The sequence below is a fragment of the Balaenoptera borealis genome, assembly GCF_965194805.1.
Source record: "Balaenoptera borealis genome assembly, chromosome: 1".
Classification (NCBI taxonomy): Eukaryota; Metazoa; Chordata; class Mammalia; order Artiodactyla; family Balaenopteridae; genus Balaenoptera; species Balaenoptera borealis.
The window spans coordinates 3,182,736-3,202,229 of record NC_138860.1 but is presented as its reverse complement, the minus strand read 5'-3'; the positions used below and the strand labels follow the sequence as shown (position 1 = coordinate 3,202,229).

General features: G+C 39.9%; 1 long non-coding RNA gene across 4 annotated transcripts in view; it reads right to left on the bottom strand.

Moving 5' to 3' along the window:
- The window catches only part of LOC309630580, a 107,073-nt gene extending 88,172 nt beyond the window's left edge, over positions 1-18,901 (bottom strand). For 3 of the 4 annotated variants that reach the window (XR_014245767.1, XR_014245768.1, XR_014245769.1), the window contains exons 1-2: positions 14,177-18,901; positions 97-261 (exon numbers count right to left, since the gene is read on the bottom strand). This is a non-coding gene — a long non-coding RNA (uncharacterized lncRNA). Of the gene's footprint in view, positions 1-96; positions 262-10,871; positions 12,998-14,176 lie in introns of those variants that run through there. The other variant, XR_014245770.1, reaches the window with a different exon arrangement.
- Between the last annotated feature and the right edge of the window lie 593 nt (positions 18,902-19,494).

The following is a 19,494-nucleotide window of genomic DNA, read 5'->3' as shown; positions in this document are numbered from 1 at the left end:
AAAAGAGAGGCAGAAAGACAAGCCACATTCCTCTCCCTTCTCCGACCGTACTGACCCCTCCATTAGTTAGGTTTGGGTGTAATTAGACTGACTCACCGCAGGGTGCAGTCCCTTGTCTCTTCCAGCCCTCCACTCTGCTTCACCTGGATTTTTGGCCATACATCAGAGTACACGTCTGGTATGTAATGAAGAATGTACAGAGCCGATAGGGGAGGTCAGCGAGAAGTGGATGGGTCCTCCGTAGCGATGATTACGGAGTTACTGACACACAAATAAATGGCATGTATCACACTCCAGAACACTCAGGAAGCGTAAATCTCATATTTGACATACCCTTTGGCGAGAGATAGACTATATGAATCTTTTTCACATCACTAGAGCAGCTTTATACAAGGATACCCTGTCCTGGCATAACTCTCAACCTCAAAATGCTTTCCTTATCTGTCAGGAGTACGCTTTTTCACTGTACTTTTTTCAATGTATTAAACATTTCATACAATAATCATTAAGCCACAGCACTTCTGCTTCATGTGTGATCTTCTCCCTGGGCCACTTGCTTTCTAATCTTGTGATTCCTTTAGTAATACTACTACTTATTGAATGCTTGCAATATTCTAGGCATGGTGCTAAGTGATTAACATAATTATGTCATTTAAACCTCAATAATCCTACAAGGAAGAGTTGTACTATTATCTCCACTTCATAGATAAGAAGGCTGAGGTACAGTGGGATTAAGTGTTTGCTCCCAATCACACAAGCATTAAGTGTCGGAAACCAGACTTTTAACCCAGGAAATATGTCTCTGTACCCGATTGCCTCCTTTTCATTAAATGAATGAATGAATGAACTAAGCAACTACCACCCTGCCACCAACTCTGTGCCTGATCTGGTTGCTCGGTGCTGGGAATACAAAGGTGAATCTCTCATTGTCCCTGAAGTATTCCCCAGAATAACAACAGTGTGTGCCCATGCAGTTTTATCACAAGGGTACAATTATAATAAACTAGCTAACATGCATTGTTTGTTACATGCCAGACACTGCTTGAAATGCTTTACCTTCCTTTCCTGACACAAACGTCACAACTCACCAAGGCAGGCAGTATTGTTATCCCCATTTTACAGGTAAGAAAAACAAAACACAGGAGAGTATAGCTGACTTGTCAAGGACAGCCAGCTATCAAGGTGTGGATGTGAGACACAAGGTAAAGTGGAAAAAGCCACAATACATGTAGATAATGGGGTCGATTTCATAAAAGAACATGTTTTCCTTCAGTTGAGAAAAATCAGGGAAAACCTCACGGCAGAGATGGCATTTGATCTAGACCTTGAATTCTAAGAAGAAATAAGAGGATGAGCTAAGACATAAATGTAGAAAAACAGGGCAAATACTGAGAACAGTAAGTACTCCAGAGTGAACCATACAGAAAGCAATAATAAGTAAAGGCCATGCTTATATGAAATCACATGTGTGAAACTTTTGAAAATTGTAAAGCACTATAGAATTTTTTTTAAAATAAAAAATAAAATAAAAATAAAGCCATCTAGGTAGATTTTGATCCTCGTGGTATCCTTGAATTGGTGCTCTTAAATCACACAAAGGTAAACAGATTACAGAATTCAACTTGTAATCCACCTGTACAAACAGAGATGAACATGCTTTTAGAAAATGATTACACCCATTTTCCACATTTGACCTGGATTCTGATGTGAGTTATAGTGGAGTGGCAGCTCAGTGCCTCCCAGCTGCTATCTCTGTCACTGGTGTGATCTCAGGGCAGATTTTCTCACCTTGTTCTTATCAGGCACTGTATCAGTCAGGGTCCCAACAGGAAACCAAAGGCACAGTCCAAATGCGATGATTGTTTGGAGGCTTTGTTTTCATGGAGCCTATTATAAAGCTGTGAGCACAGTGTCAAGTCAGCAGTAGGGACAGTGCCGGAAACTGAGACCAACAGTCCCAGAATCTTTCCCTGGCTCAGCTTACAGGCACGAGAGGGAGAACTGAGGACCCAAAATGTGAGACAGCCCATAGAGGAGGTGACCTTGAAGGCAGCAGTGACCTTCAGTGGAGGGCAACAGCCAGTCTGAGGAAACCTTGAAGGGAACCAAGGGAATAAATGCTTTCTTTCCTTCCCACTCTTTAGATCTGGCGGTGGGTAGATGGGACTGCCCACTGGCCTGAGCCAACCGGGAACCCTAGGGCATGGGTACCACAGGTGCTGTCCAAATAAGTCAGCAGTGAGAGGATGTGATGGGGGTGCCTGGAGGGGCAAAAGGAGCACATCTTGTACATGTACATAAAAACGTGCTCTGCGTGTGTGGAATGACTGTCGATTTTTCAGGAATATGTGGTTTGAATAATCATTAAAATATGAGGAGATGGTCCTGATTTATATCGACTCTTTTAGATGATTACATAGGATCACTTGAACTTAATGACTGACTACCCCTTAACAAATGACTTCTAATACTTCCAAAGTAAATATACACTCCAGGTATGAAGATATTCAAGCAATTATGTTGTAACTCTTGATTCAGACAAAAGAAACTCCAGAAAAATAATTTGACATTTGATATTTATTTTAATGGTTGAAGGGTTTTTGAAATAGGTATGGCGTTTTGTATGAAAACATTCACTTAGGCCAGTGGTTTGTAAACTTGATTATACATTGAAATCCCCTGGAGAGCTCTGAAAAGCATTGATGCCTGGGACCCGCCCCCAGAGATTCAGTTCTAGGGGTCTGGTTCCAGCCTAGGCAAAAGAAGTTCTAGATATTCCTCAGCAGAGTCTAATTTACAATCTATTCCTCAGCAGTCTAATTTACAAGGATGAGTATCACTGATTTAGCCAATAATGATGATTTACATAATATGATTGTATTATTTATCAGATTCTCATAATATAATTGTATTATTCCTGTTAACTCATATGACATTTAGTCTTCTTCAAAAATCGATCATAAGACAGTTAACTGTATATTCAACTCAATCATGAAATAAATTGAAAGTAGCAAATGAACCCTGCCACCGTCCCTTTAGTTTCACTCCATGTCAACCTCACCTGAATCAAACAATTATATTTTACATGGAGAGCCTACATTTTATCCTAAAGTTGCTAAGGAAACAAGTTATTGAAGCATTAACATGTTTAAACTATTATGATGATATTCTGGGTATAAGGAGAAATTACAAAAGTGAAAATGCTAAGGGAGATTGCTAGACATAAATGAAAAAGCATGGACTTTGATATCCAAAAGCCCTAGGAACTAATTCTGATACCAGTTCTTTCTACCTTGCTCTTCCAAGTGTGGTTCATGGACCAGCAAGCAGTTTCAGCATCACCTGGGAGCTTAACAGAAATGCAAATTCTCAGATCCCACCTCAGACCTACTGAGTCAGAATCTACACTTTAATAAGACCTCCAGGTGATCTGAATGCATGTGACAATTTGAGAAGCAAGGATATACTGGATATAGAGTATATTGATCAGGGTTATGTACAATTGCAGGTAGAAATATGCAAGCAATAGTGGCTTAAACACTATAAAAGTTTATATTTCTCTTTCATTCAAAAGAATTCCAGAAGTAGGTGGTCCAAAGCTGATATCATGTTCTGTACTGTAGAATCTATACAGTCAGGGCTTTTCAGTTCTTAGTAATGGTTGTCTACTCACAATCTAAGAAGGCTGTTGGAGCACCAGCCATTGTATCTATGTTCCTGCCAGAGGAAAGAAGAAAGTATCGGGGGGAGGTGTCAGAGATACAGTCTTCTGAGACACTTCTCTGAAGTCACACACATTTGTTAACACCTCATTGGCCAGAACATAATCCCATGGTAACATCTAAATGCAAGGAATGCTTGAAAAGTAATCATTATTCCAGGTATTCTTATAGCCAGTTAGTAATCAGGAGGGTTTATTACTGATGAAGTTGGAAAGAGTAAATATTGGGAAACAACCAGCATTTCATGTAACCTTGGGCATATTATTTAACCTCCCTGAATCTCATATTCCTCTATGCAAAATGTGAATAACAAAACCCACATAACAAAGTTATCACGAAGATGAAATGAAATGAATATAAAATATCTCACACATAGTAAGGACTCAGTAAGTAATAGCTCTTATTTTAGAAGGAATGCTTCAAGAGCTCACTCTTTATATAATATATAACGCTGGTCCAAAAAAAAGAGCAAGTAAATGTTAAATGTTATTGCAAATATTGAAAATTGATTACAATTTTGTCTTTTAGAAAATTCAGCTACAAGCAGATCCCAAGGGAGGTTTTATCGACTACAGTGGTATTCTTCCCTGGGCCACACCACAGCAGTCCTAACCAGCATCCTTTATCACTTCTAGATGAGGGTCCATGCATGAGAAAAAACAGCACAGCATAGGAGTTAGGGGCTGGACTCTGAAACCAGAAAGTCTGAGGCTGAATTTGGCTCCATTGCTTTACAGCTACGCTATTTTTGTCATCACTTTTCAGCTTCTGTAAAGCTGAAATAATAATTCCCATCTCACAGGGTTATTGTGAGGATTACCTGAGTTAGTATAAGTAAAAGCACCTAGAAAAATGCCGAGCTCATAGTAAGAGTGAAGTGTTAGCTATTACTATCAACCATGCAACTTAGGGTGAATTGTGTGCTAGGAAACAGTCTTTTTCTACAGTAGGACTTGTCTCTTAATAACGCAGCAGTTTACCAGCTAGGATTTAGTTAACATGCAAAGGTCATTCATACAGCTAATTCTTGGCTTTAGAAAGTATAGGGAAAAAATCAATAAATACACAATTAAAAAGAAAAGGAATTAACGTTTTCATGTTTACATGGCTCTCCCTCTTAGGAACCTTCTTGATAAATACTTGCTTATACTGCAATCAATAAAGGGAAGGATTTGAAGATCACACCTCGCAAGAAATAGGCAGCAAATGGAGAAAAAGTTCACTCAAGTCCTCTAGGATATGAAAGAATAGAGTTAATTTCGGATAAAATATTTAGTTGAATGAGGGTGATTCAAAAATTGCCTTGGTTAGAACACTTTGAAGTTTGTCCCACTGTGAGGAGACAGGTTCCTGCCCCATTTGCATTCATGTGGTTTATATTGTTCTTACCTAATGAGATACAGAAAACCTCCCAAACACTGACACATTTAAAGCATGCTTCACTCAGCATGAAGGTTTGAGACGTCAAGGATACCCTGAGCATCCTCAGATTCCAACAACTTGTCAGACAAATTAGCACCTTCTCAACCAAGGGTAAAATTGAGTTTCACATTCCTCCCTGGTGGGGGAGAAAGAACGAAGGGGAAAATCACCCTGGTTTAATGCTTCCTTTGTTAAGACAAATACAGAGAGCCTTATCATCTCTGTATGGCTCTCCCCGACCTCCTGATTTTTAATTCATTGGTTTTAAATGATCCTGAACAGTCAAGATCCTTTTGTCAACTCTTATGTGCTTACCCCAGAAGACAGACTCTCTGACTTTTATCAATCAAGCTTATTTCTCTTTGTGTGCGTTTATCAAGCTAGTCTTAAAGAAAAATTTAAATTGTGCTAACGTGATGAAAAAAGTAGGTCATAAATCGTAAATAAGATCTTAAAATGTTATACATGTCACTTTTTAAATTTTACAGACGTTTTAAAAATTCAGTTGCATCCAGTTCGTGGTCCAAGTTAACCATTTCAGGGAGTAAGAGGGTCACACTCATTGCTTTAAAATTTCTCCATGCGAGCTTGAGAAGAATGCCACCTTGCACTTGTGTACAAAATTTACCATGTTCCTCCTTCCTTTCTTTTTTCTACAGTAACTTTTCATTTTGTAAAGTGAGATAAAATACATGAAAAAAAAATGCTTTGAAAAGTATTTTGTGTGTTATTGTCATTATAGTAAAAACTATATCTTTCTAGAGATTAATCTCGTAAAACCCCTAAGTTCCAGAAAAACTTCAGAAACCCCTCCCAAAAAGAACCTCTTTAGTGGTTAATCAAACCCTACACACCTGGCAAGAGATGGACCTTAAAAAAGCAAAGCTGGTGTCATCAGGGAGGACCTGGCGGGGGTCCATCTCTGACACCCTGACTGGCCCACTCACTCTGGGGGAAGAAGGATGAGCTTCACCAATGGCCAGGATCTATTCTTAGGAAGACAGTTTTTCAGTGGAACCCAAAGCAGGTAGGAGAATGAATCAAATGCAGAAGAGGCAAGAAGAAGAATGAGAGAAGAAGAATCATAGAGTTAGAAAACTGGAAGAAATCTGGGAAATCATCTCCTCCAATCCCCTCATTTTTCAAAAAAATAGGAACCAAGGGCCACTAAGTGACTTTCCCTTGGTCACATCACTACCCTGACTCCCAGTAGCAGGAGCTGCAGGAAAGGCACTATATGAATGTCACTAGTGGTTGTTCCCCCACTACCATGGCAGAGAAGACGACCAGCGACAGAGCAGGAGGCAGGATGGAGGCTCCCAGGTGGGAGGCAGGATGGAGGCTCCCGGGTGAGGAGGCAGGATGGAGGCTCCCGGGTGAGGAGGCAGGATGGAGGCTCCCGGGTGGGAGGAAGGATGGAGGCTCCCGGGTGAGGAGGCAGGATGGAGGCTCCCGGGTGAGGAGGCAGGATGGAGGCTCCCAGGTGAAGAAGCAGGATGGAGGCTCCCGGGTGGGAGGCAGGATGGAGGCTCCCGGGTGAGGAGGCAGGATGGAGGCTCCCGGGTGAGGAGGCAGGATGGAGGCTCCCGGGTGGGAGGCCGGAGGGAGGCTCCAAGCACGTGGCCCCCCCCTCATGTGGGCGGGTACACAGTCCACACTCTCATCCTGAACAGAACGAAAGGCTGAGAAAGAGGGAAATCCTCCTGCCTGACAATTGAGCTCGACATAGGTCTTTTTTGGCCTTTAACCTCTAAAACGTCGACTTTCCTGGTCTCCAGCCTGCTGACTGCAGGTCTTTGGGACTTTGCAGCTTCCATAGTAATGTGAGCCAATCCCTTATAATAAATCTCTCTTTCTCCCTCTCTCTCTCTCTCTCTCTCTATATATATATATATATATGTATATATATACACACATATATATAAAGAGTATATATAGTGTGTGTGTGTAGAGAGAGAGTATACATATTTATTTATAGAGAGAGTATATGTGTATATATGTGACTGTGTGTGTGTATATATATATACACATCCTGTTGGTTCTGTTTCTCGGAAGCACTCTAATACATACAACCTAATTAATTTTTAGCTGAATATATTCTCCCTTTCCTATGAGAGTTCAGCTCTTTGTGGCTGGAACCAATCTACTTCTCAGAATATTAGTTAGTCCAGTGTTATTCACACAACTGGTACCCCAAAACTCCAACTACACTGATACAGGCTGAGAATTTGAACAGTTGATATGTCAAAGCAAAAGGGGTTAAAAGGTTTTTGGAGGGATAAACCCAAGGCTACTTTTGGATGAAGATAGGAGTCAGGTAATAATATTAGAACTCATCAAAATGATTTAAAAATAGGAGGCAATTCTAATTTGGCTTCCGACCCAGTTGACCACGGGAAGTGCTGGCCTGGCAAAATGCTCCCAAGACTATACTAGCACTTCCCATTTAAAATGGGTGAGAAGTAAATGTGCTCGGGGAGATGACTTTTTGTTTTCCATTCTATCTGGAATAAGCACATCAGGGCAGTTATTTGAATTCACAATCAACAGGCTTGGACATTTTTACTGTCATTATGACATCATTATACTTAAGCTTCCTAATTGTTTAAAATTTAAAATTAAAATTAAATATGTAGGTGGTACAGCAAACTTTAAAAGTTATTTTCCAACCATTAAATGTAAGCTGTAATCCTGGACTGGATCCTGGGCCTGAAAAAGATCACAATTAGCAAATTTAACTAAGATCTGAAGGCGACTGAGTGGAATTAAATCCGCATGAATTCCCCGATTTTGATCATTGTATCAGGCTCAGGTAACGTTAACATTGGGAGAAGCTGGGGGAAGGGCATATGGGAACTCCTCGTTCCATTTTTGCAACATTCTTCTAAGTCTAAAATTATTTCAAAATAAAAAGGTAAAAGTTTTAAATTAAATCACAAAGGCCAAGTTAACCACAGAGTTGTGGCATTAGGTGCTCCATAAGTTAGCTCTCTCCAGAACTGTTGCCCTCAGCGAGGCTGACCACACTGCAACAAATTCATTATCCTCATGGTGTTTTCCTTAATTTACTACTTCCCGCTTGCTGTGACTGAAGTATCCCAGTTGAGTTCATTTCCAATTCCGCGAAAGAGAAGAGGAAGCTGTTGAAAGCAGGACGTGATTGTGATACCACAGCAGCCTCGGTGTGCTGACCGGCTGCCAAGGATGCACTACGTTTGGGAAACAGGGGCCCGCCCTTTCTAATGTGTGCACATCCTAAGCAATTACAAATTTAAAAAAGAACAAAAAACACAAAAATCTCAGTGGTGTGAATTTCCTGAGGAATGTCAAAATGTCATTCTTCAGCAGAAACCAAGCAAGGAGAGTTATAACAGAAACATGGAAGCAGTTTCTTTCTCTGCTGTTTTCCTTAGGTACCACACTGCCATTTCTTCTTTTTTTTTTTATAATTGAAGTATAGTTGATTTACAATGTTGTGTTAATTTCTGCTATACGTATACATACATTCTTTTTTATATTCTTTTCCATTATGGTCTATCACAGGATGTCGAATATAGTTCCCTGCGCTATACAGTAGCACCTTGTTGCTTATCCATTCTGTACATACTAGTTTGCATCTGCTAATCCCAAACTCCCAATCCTTCCCTCCCTCACCCCCACTCCTTGGCAACCACAAGTCTGTTCTCTATCTCTGTGAGTCTGTTTCTGCTTCATAGATAGGTTCATTTACATCATATTTTAGATTCCACATATAAGTGATATTATATGACATTTGTCTTTGTCTGATTACTTCACTTACCATGATAATCTCTAAGTCCAACTATGTTGCTGCAAATGGCATTATTTCATTCTTTCTTATGGCCAAGTAGTATTCCATTGTATATGTGTACCACATCTTCTTTGTCCATTCATCTGTCCACAGACATTTAGGTTGTTTCCATGTCTTGGCTATTGTGAATAGTGCTGCTATGAACACAGAAGTGCATGTACCTTTTGAATTATGGTTTTGTCCAGATATATGCCCAGGAGTGGGGTTGCTGGATCATATGGTAACTCTATTTATAGTTTTTTGAGGAACTTCTCTACTGTGTTCCATAGTGGCTTCACCAGCTTATATTCCCACCAACAGTGTAGGAGGGTTCTTTTTCTCCACACCCTCTCCAGCATTTTTTATTTGTAGACTTTTTTAAAATTTTATACCAAACAATCTTAATTCCACTCACCATGACACTATCAAAATGTCCTCAATGAGGTCAAAATTTCTTTTAAATTTTCAGTTCAAATGAACATATTTCAATCCTAATTCTGTTTGCCAGATGACAACATTTTCTCCCATTTACCAGTCCTATCGTATCACCTTCCTAGATGTCTAGTCTCATTCCCTCCTGAGAATTTGTAGACTTTTTTAATGATGGCCATTCTGACCGGTGTGAGGTGGTATCTCATTGTACACACTGCCGTTTCTGGCTAGAAGATTCATACCACAAACCAGGATGTTCATCGTCTCCTGGTTTCAGGTGACACAGTCAGACTCTCTGAACCTCATACCATTCTGTCAATTACATTCTATAAACCAACAATCAAACAGCTAGAATGCTTGTACATCATTTGTAGCATAAAAAGTTTCTGAGTGTTTTTTTGCATGCTTCTCAGGGGAAATAAATGAGTGGTGGTATGAGAGGAATACTTGAGCCTCCCTCCCCACCCCGACTGTTTTAGAAGAAATAGGTATCGTTTTACACCTCCTGCACTATGGAGAGGACCCCTCATCAGGTGCAAAAGTTACACCCATGGTCTGATCCTAACACTGGCCAGAAACTCTTGGGTAGGGTTACATCTTATAAAGAACAAGAGACAGTTTGTTAACTAGATGAAGACATACAGCCTCTTAAACTGTGGGTCCACAACTGTGCTATTTTGACCCAAATGATGCTGCAAATTTCTATCCCGACAGTGGGCTGTCTCTTGGTCAATCTAGAAAAATAAAGAATCAAGAGGAGTCTTCCAAGTGAAATCTTAGCAAGGGTAAATGACTTTTTAGGTCATCTGTCCTCTCATGATTTAAATGTGTTTGGTAGAGCTGGGGAAGATTATGTTTTGAGAAAGGAAGGTAAAAAATGCAAAGGTACATTTTGAACTGCTGCAGAATGCCAGGAGTGTTACAAAATGGTCCGTGGTTCTCATGTAGGTGTGGGTATGTAGTAAGGGCACAAGCTGTGGAACTTTTGCACGCAGCTTTGTCTGTACACAGATGAAGACAACTGGAACAGCCACAAGCAAATCATAAAACAAGGAAATTTGCCTTGAATGGCTCTGTCTTACCTCTTCTGTCCCAGTCCCTGCACTTCAGGGAAACTGGAGTTTTCTGTCCCCAGAGAGCCTGCCCCCATCAAACCAGAAAAGTTCTGACACCCATATTTACCTCCCTGCCCATATCCCATTACACCAAGATGTGAGCTTTTCCAAGTGTGTTCAGCCTTTTAATTCTGTGGACTAGGAAGCTTTGTTTACTTTTAAAAGGACAGGGGTGGGGAGAGGCAGGGACTAGTTTTGCTGAGAAGCAAAGCTTTCTTTCCTGACTCCATAAAAGCAAAGGTTACACACTTGGCTTCTTTTAAGGAACCAGAGATGCTGAATCAACAAGTGAGTCTCCCTAACTCCTTTCCTGGAAAAGCCTTAGCTCCTCCCCCAACCCTCATTCTCCAGCTCCCTTTCCTGTTAGCTCACCCCTCCTCTCTGTCCATCGCTGTCTGGGCTATTTCCTCTGCTTCCCATGCTCCAGCACCTAGAAAAACCTACAGATTAAGGTGGGAGAGAAGAAAAGGGGCTCATGAGATCTGCTCAAAAGCAGAGGCTCTCAGGAGATTTGTAAGATGACAGAAAGAATCCATACCTTTTAAGGCTGGATTAAGAAAAGAACTCATACCTTAAATTATTAAAAAGTGGTTGAGGTCAAAGTAACCCCCATTGTGAAAGAGTAACGTAAAAATTTTACCAAAAAAAAAAAAAAATTGGGGTATACCTGAGTGATAGTAATGATAGAAGTCAGGATGAAACAGAACAGGTTATTTGGAGAAATTTCTTGATTATGAAGACGAAGTTACACAATGAAATTGGACTGGGTAAAATGTTCATGATCTTATTAGATTTTGAAAGAATTATAGAAATTATCTCATTTCATTTCTTATCCAAAGGAGGAAAATTTTATATTCTAATTAAAAACATTTATTTCCAAACTGAGGAGGTGAAGAGGTATGAATCTTTCCTAGCTGTGTGTTCTCAGGCAAAAGCTTACCTTCCCTGGGCCTGAGAGAAAGCTAGGGTCATCTGAATCCAGCCAGCCTCTCAAATTCTATGGTAGGACGCACATAGCTTTCAATCTATGCTGATTTATAAGGTGTTACAATGGTGTTTATAAATTTTACTAAATATATATTAGACTTAATGTACATTTAGTTCAACATAAGAACAAAATCTTCATAGTTTAAGGTTCATTACTTTGAGTATCATTATCTGCTGTTGTAGCAAAATGCACAATCAAAACGAAAAGAATCCTGTATTGTGTGTAATGTTGCCTTATTGACACATGTTAATGATGTTGAGCTCCTGACCATAAATAATTCATATTTCTGGAGGAGACCAAGAGTCTCTTGGAGACCCCTTCTGTGAGTTTCTGAGTTTTCACCCAACACTTTGAGATAACCAACATCAAGTCTCTAAATACAGATGGCCAACAGGCACATGAAAAGATGCTCAACATCACTAATTATTAGAGAAATGCCAATCAAAACTACAATGAGGTATCACCTCACTCTGGTCAGAATGACCATCATCCAAAAGTCTACAAATAACAAATGCTGGAGAGGGTGTGGAGAGAAGGGAACCCACCTATTACTGTTGGTGGGAATGTACATTGGTGCAGCCACTATGGAGAACAGTATGGAGGTTCCTCAAAAAACTAAAAACAGAACTACTATATGATCCAGCAATCCCACCCCTGGGCATATATCCAGACAAAACCATAATTCAAAAGGTACATGCACTTCTGTGTTCATAGCAGCACTATTCACAATAGCCAAGACATGGAAACAACCTAAATGTCCATCGATAGAGGAACAGATAAAGAAGATGTGGTACACATATACAATGGAATATTACTCAGCCATAAAAAAGAATGAAATAATGCCATTTACAGCAACATGGATGCAAATAGAGATTATCATACAAAGTGAAGTAAGTCAGAAAGAGGAAGACAAATATCATATGATATCACTTATATGTGGAATCTAAAATATGACACAAATGAACTTATCTAAAAAGCAGAAACAGACTCACAGACATAGAGAACAGATTTGTGGTTGCTGAGGTGGAGGGATTCAAGGAGTGAGGGAGTGGGAGTTTGGGATTAGCAGATGCAAGCTAGTATATATAGAATGGATGAACAACAAGGTTCTACTGTATAGCACAGGGAACTATATTCAATATCTTGTGATAAACTATAATAGAAAAGAATATGAAAAAGAATGTATATGTGTGTAAAACTGAATCACTTTGCTGTACAGCAGAAATTAACACAACATTGTGAATCAACTATACTTCGATAAAATAAATTTTTTTTTTTAATAAATTTTTAAAAAATTCTTTCCTCTTCTATCTCCTCTCTGCCAAAGCTGTCAAACAAGAGGGACCACCCATTAGCCAAAAAATAAAAACTAAAAAAACACACACACATTTGGACTTCCCTGGTGGCGCAGTGGTTGAGAATCCGCATGCCAACAAAGGGCACATGGGTTCGAGCCCTGGTCTGGGAAGATCCCACATGCCGCGGAGCAACTATACCCATGTGCCACAACTACTGAAGTCCATGCGCCTAGAGCCTGTGCTCCACAACAAGAGAAGCCACCGCAATGAGAAGCCCGTGCACCACAAAGAAGAGTAGCCCCTGCTCGCCACAACTAGAGAAAGCCCGCGCACAGCAACACAGCCAAAAATAAATAAATAAATAAATTTATTTTAAAAATACACACACATTTAGCTACAGGAATATGTGTCCTTTACTTAAGAATGTATGTCAGATGAAGGGGAAAAAATACAAAGAAATTCCATGTATATGATACAAGCTCTCCACCTTCACTGGACGCTGATTGTGATTGACTCACAAAACACCCTCTCCAACTCAAACTGAGCAAGGCTACTTAAACATGACACTTTTAGAGCTTTTTAAGGAGCTAATTAATTCATTTGTTGGTTCCATACAAATAAGGTCCATTTTTATTTTCTTTCTTTTTTTTTTTTAATTAATTAATTTATTTATTTATTTATTTTTGGCTGTGTGGGGTCTTCGTTTCTGTGCGAGGGCTTTCTCTAGTTGCGGCGAGCGGGGGCCACTCTTCATCGCGGTGCGCGGGCCTCTCACTATCGCGGCCTCTCTTGTTGCAGAGCACAGGCTGCAGACGCGCAGGCTCAGTAGTTGTGGCTCACGGGCCTAGTTGCTCCGCGGCATGTGGGATCTTCCCAGACCAGGGCTCGAACCCGTGTCCCCTGCATTGGCAGGCAGATTCTCAACCACTGCGCCACCAGGGAAGCCCCATTTTTATTTTCTTAGCCTCAGGCCCAGACTCTCTGAAGGCTGTAAAGCCTGCATAATGACTTCATCTGAATTTCACTTTTTTGGAGCTATTTTGGAACAATTACATGACCAACTTATATTGGTCATCTCAGAGAAATCTCAGATCAAGTTCCCACACGTACCCCTTGCTCATCCTGCTTCCTTCTGTGTCACCAGCGACATGAAGAAGTTGAAAATTACAGCATTATGAGTTGATGTTATTGGCCTTCTGGATCTTTTTACGGTTCTGTTCCTGGTAAACTAACATAAATTATCGTATAACCAAAGTTTAAGCAATTTTACTGCATTACACAACATTGTTAATCAACTGTATTCCAACATAAAGAGTTTAAAAGAGAAAAAACGTTAGTGCATTTATAAAGCTAAAATTAAACGGAGTCTTAAAAAATAAAATTACACTTACTTCGACTCGCATCGTTTGGAAATAGTCTACTATGCCAGCTACCCCTTCCTGATCTGGCCTGAGTTAACTCCAATTAGGAAGTAACTGTTAGTGGCCTTTCACACTAGTAATTGCTAATGAGCAACTCACTCCAGATATATTGGGAAACTCAAAGAAGTCAGGTTATTTGGTTGGGAAGTTACCTTTGTTGGTGAATCATTCTATGAGCCTCCCAGACAACAGAACAAAGTGGCTTAGATATTAACCTAGCATCCGCCTGACTCAGCATAATCAGTGTCATTTTTGAAAGGGAGAAATTGGTTTTATAAGCTTTCTTGCTTTCAGAAAAATAGTCCCAGGGACTTCATTCTACCATAACCCAATCAGACTCTCTTATTTTCTTTTTTCTTCTTATTTTTCTGCTCCTCTTTCTGTTCGCCCACAATCCAGCCCTGTCTCCGGAACAGCAAAGGACTACACTGGTAGAGAACAATGAACATACTTTGTAGCAAACTGGGAAGTAACTTTATTCATTAGGTAAAAGCACTGCCTTTCCCACCCTTCAATAAAATTGCACCAGGATTCTTTATTATTCCACCCTGCATTTCTAGAAAATACCTAAGTCTAAAAAAGTGTCCCTGTCTTGTGAGTTCCAAGAATGGAATACTTATTTATTTTTTTAAATTATGACTAAAGAGTCTACAAGTGCAGTTGCAAATCACCTGGCGAATATTTTACTGAGGCATGAGAGGAGGATTTGTATAATGTTTACAGCAGAGTAATAGTTTAAGTTTCATCCTAGGCTCCTGGATGGCCTTTCTGAAATCAGAATCTGTTCTTCAAGCATCCCCAAAATGATAAACACCAAACATCTATCTATCTTAGAGACAGAGGGTGGGAACACCACAACCCAAGAGTATTCTAATAGGGAAGAAACTTTGTATTCCATTACAAGTCAATCACTAAAGGGATATTGCCTATAAGCTTAAATTATACATAATGGCCCATTTCTGGGAAACCTACCTCCCAGGTAATGAGTGTTCAGCTAAAATAACTTCGTTTAGCTCACAGGAAACCTCCTGACCAGGGCCACCTGTGAATGGCTGCAGGAAGAAAGAAATTAACACGTCCCCTCTGAGTCTGGCCAGAACCAGGACTTTAGCCCCCCCCCCCCTTTTAGAATAAAAGAAGCCTGAAGTCTAACTCCGGGAGATGGTTCTTTGGGACACTAGTCCACGGTCTTCTCTGCCTGCTGGCTTTCTGAATAAAGTCATTGTTCCTTGACCCAGCAACTCATCTCTTGATTTATTCGCCTAATATGCAGCGAGTTCTAGGAGCTTGGACTCGGTAACAGGATCACGAGTTCCTGGAGGAGTTGCAGGTGTGTTCCCCTCTGTGGCTCCTGTTCTAAAATACGGTAAGCTTCCTGGGCAGATATCTAAACCACTTTACTCATCAAGATATGACTGCCCTGGACTAAGGAGTCAAGAGGACTTTCTGGGGAAAATATTCACAGTCTGAAGAATGGGTAGACGTGAAAAGTGAAAGATGGCCAAGGGTGGTGAGGATTTTAGACGTGGGGGAAAAAAAATGTGCAAAAGTCCTGTGGCCAGCAGAGCAGGGACATGGCACATCCTCGGGGTCGGAGAGGAGGCCAGACCGCAGAGGACAAAGGGAAGTTGCAAGAAGCCCCTGGTGATGTGAGCAGAGACCAGTACATGGAGATTTTGTGGTCATTCACCCCCTGGGAGTAAGACCACACTCGACCTCACGTCTTGTCTCCCCTGTCGTCGTGCCCCGTTAGACCTAGCACCCAGCCAGGAGCGGTTTTCTTCCTAGCTGATTATACATTCCACAGAAAAATGCTGCACTAGCAATTGCCTTAGGTACCAGAAGTGACAGCTGAGGCTAAAAGGGGCTGGGCATCTATCCAGCTGCTAGGGGTTTCCAAAGAATCCTTGGCCTCTGGCTCCATCTAAGGAGGAAAATTGGACTCCAGTTGATGAAGGATAAGATTTCTGAGGTATTAGCCCCTGTTCTTTTTTTTCTGGCATTTTCCCTTTTACCTTCAAGCAGTTCCCAAATGTTTTCTTTGTCTCGGGGCAGGGAGGTACCAGGCAGAAGACAGAAATAAAACCTGCAAAGATATACACCTCCTAAAAGCACATTCTTCTAGGGAAACCTAAAGAACTAGAGTTTGGCTGATTCAATGTGATATTAAATAGATTAACCTAAATGAAATTAAAAATTCAATTCCTAAGCCACACCAGCCACATTTCAAGTGTCCAGTGGCCACATGTGGCTGTGATATTGGACAGCACAGATGTAGAGCATCCCCACACCAGCTGCACTGGACAGTGCTTCCCTGGAGCAGAGACAAAATATCTGTGAGAAGCAGAGGTGCAAGATACGTAGTTTATCCTCCAATAAACTACCAACTTCTGTCTTTAAGAGAGCCGGAAAAAGACATTTATGCTCCCTTCTTTCCTCACTAATCACTCTAAAACAACAACAAAAATAAGCAAGTGAGATGTAATTTCCACTGGAGGAAAAGACTGCAAGGATCTAACAGGTCCATGGGATACACCAGAACAAGACATCTGTGGCTGGAGAAAGCCTACAGAGAGTGGCTCTCAAGGTGGTGAACAAGGCTGTGGAGTGATTCCAAGTCCTCTCCCTGAGTGAGAATTTGGGGGAATTGGATGGGGACCTCCCTAGGATCACGTCTGGCAAAGCGGAGGAGCAGAGCGTGGGCTGCATGGGAACACACAGATGCTTGGTCTTTGCTGAAAGTCATCTGCCAGGAGGCGAGGCATGAGGAGAGGGGCTCTGGGTAGACAGCAATCATGTGACTGCTGGTCCCCTTCCAGGGGGAAGAATAATTTTAAAAGAACTCACTCAACCACATAAACTGGTGCCATGAGGAAATTTCCTAAGAGCCAGAGAGAGTACTGTTCGCATAGGAAACCACCCTGGACCGTTCCCCATAAACCTACTAAGAGCTGGTCCAGAAAGAACTCATCTCAGTTCAAGATTAGTAGTAGTGGCCGCGATAGTGAGAGGCCCGCGCACCGCGATGAAGAGTGGCCCCCGCTTGCTGCAACTAGAGAAAGCCCTCGCACAGAAACGAAGACCCAACACAGCCAAAAATAAATAAATATAAATAAATAAATAAATAAATAAATAAATAAAAAGAAAGGAATTCCTTTAAAAAAAATGCATATTGTAATCCTCAAAGCAACCACAAAGAAGTAACTCAAAATAATTCAACATGGATGAATCTCAAAATAATTATCTGAGTGAAAGAACCCAGAAAGAAATTACATAAGTGTCATTCCATTTATATAAAACTAGGAAATATAAACTAATAAAAAATAATAGAAATCAGATCAATGGTTGCATGGGGATAAGGAGTGGTGGGAGAGGTGAGAAAGAGACATGAATATATTCATTACCTTGATTGTGGTAATTGTTTCACAAGAATATACATATGTAAAAAGATCAAATTGTATATTTGATTTGTATATGACAATTATACCACAATAAAGCTGTTAAAAAATGAAAAAAAAAAAAAAGATTAGTAGTAGTAGTAGTAGTAGTAGTAGTAGTAGTAGTAGTAGTAGTAATAATAATAATAATAGAACAAGCACAGGATCTGTATACAGATAATATAAGGGGAGAAAAAAAGAAGGAAAGGAACAGAAAAGCAAACAAACAAATGGTGGAAAAAGAAAGTTCACCAGAAAAATGCTGCCATGTAGCTGATAAAAATTAGGACTGAATGTACTTCTCTAAATTAATAATAATAATAATTCTTTAAAACAAGAGCTAAAGCAAGTTCAGATAAGACACAGAAAGAAAATAAAAGATGAGCAACTAGAGTTCAGGAAAAGTTGGAAGGAAAGAGCCCATTATGTAAATAAAAACCATGATGGAAACAAAAATAGACAAATATGCACTGCATACAGCATGGTACAGGACAAGAAGCACAGAAACTTTGTAAAAAGTGGGCAAAATAAATGGAAATGAACAAATAGCTTTAAAGGAATGGAGAGAAATTAGTAAATACAAAAGATAGACAGAAAAGATGAATTATACATAACTGGTGCCACCAATAGAGAATAAGACAAATAGAAAAAAAATACAAAAAAAATACATAATTCAAGAAGACATTACTATACTTAGGAAAAAATATTGTTGGAGAACAGCATCATTTTATAAATTAAAAAGAAGGGTATTAAATGACCTTTAAAGCATGCACAGTGTCACAGATATTGTCATATTCCTTGGTCCTCTGTGTGTGCTCACTGACCTCTAGCCATCGGTACCAATGTCTCCATGCCTGAGGGCATTCCTCCAACCGTGAAGGGCTTCTCTGCCCATGCACAAGGCAGGCCGAAAGTGCCAGAGGATTAATATTAATTATTAATGTAATATTTTATTATTGTACTGATTAATATTTATATCATAATTAAAGTGAAAGGTTGGTGGGAATGTAAATTGGTGTAGTCACTATAGGAAACAGTATGGAGTTTCCTCAAAAAATTAAAAATAGAACTAACACCTGATCCAGTAATTCCACTTCTGGGTATTTATTTAACTGAAGAAACAGAAAACACTAACTCGAAAGATATCTGCACCTTATGTTCATTGCAGTATCATTTACAATAGCCAAGATATGGAAACAACCTAAGTGTCCACTGATGGTTAAATGGATAAAGAAAATGTGGTGTACATATATATATATATATACACACACAATGGAATAGTATTTGGTCATAAAAAAGAAGGAAATCCTGCCTTTTGTACAACATAGATGGACTTGGAGGGCATTATGCTAAGTGAAATAAGTCAGACAGAAAAAGACAAATACTATATGATCTGACTTATATGTGAAATCTTGAAAAAAAAGAAAAAAATGAGCTCATAGATACAGAGAACCAGATGGATTGTTGCCAGAGGTGGGGCATGGGAGGTGGGAACAATGGGTGAAGGTGGTCAAAAAGTACAAACTTCCGGTTTTAAAATAAATAAATCCTGGGGAAGTAGTGTACAGCATGGTGACTATAGTTCATAGTACTGTATTGCATATTTGAAAGCTGCTAAGAGAGTCTTAAAAGTTCTCATCATAAGAAAGAAAAAATTTTGTAACTATGTATGGTGACAGGTGTCAGCTAGACTTATTGTGGTGAGTATTTTGCAACATATACAAATATTGAATCATTATGTTGTACACCTGAAACTTATATAATGTTATATGTCAATTATGTCTCAATAAAAATTTTAAAAATTAAAAAATTAAGTGAAAGGTGATGAATATAAAAATCAACTGGCGAGCA